The 244-nt window shown below is 60.7% G+C and overlaps 1 non-coding gene across 1 annotated transcript; it reads right to left on the reverse strand.

The window, feature by feature from the left end:
* LOC145719041 (U1 spliceosomal RNA) lies at positions 1-164 on the reverse strand. Its single transcript, XR_014142149.1, has one exon. It is a non-coding gene; the product is annotated as a U1 spliceosomal RNA (small nuclear RNA).
* Positions 165-244: the final 80 nt, after the last annotated feature.

Below are 244 nucleotides of genomic sequence, written 5' to 3' on the forward strand. Positions count from 1 at the left end.
CAGGGGAAAGCGCGAACGCAGTCCCCCACTACCACAAATTATGCAGTCGAGTTTCCCACATTTGGGGAAATCGCAGGGGTCAGCACATCCGGAGTGCAATGGATAAGCCTCGCCCTGGGAAAACCACCTTCGTGATCATGGTATCTCCCCTGCCAGGTAAGTATGCTTTGCTCGCCCTGCCTCGCCGCTCACGCTCGCGCTCGCCGCGCTCCTTACACACGGTCACTTCCCTCCCGCCGCCCCC

The sequence above is a fragment of the Leptonychotes weddellii genome, unplaced genomic scaffold (assembly GCF_054177405.1).
Source record: "Leptonychotes weddellii isolate Sample4059 unplaced genomic scaffold, ASM5417740v2 HiC_scaffold_289970, whole genome shotgun sequence".
NCBI lineage: Eukaryota > Metazoa > Chordata > Mammalia > Carnivora > Phocidae > Leptonychotes > Leptonychotes weddellii.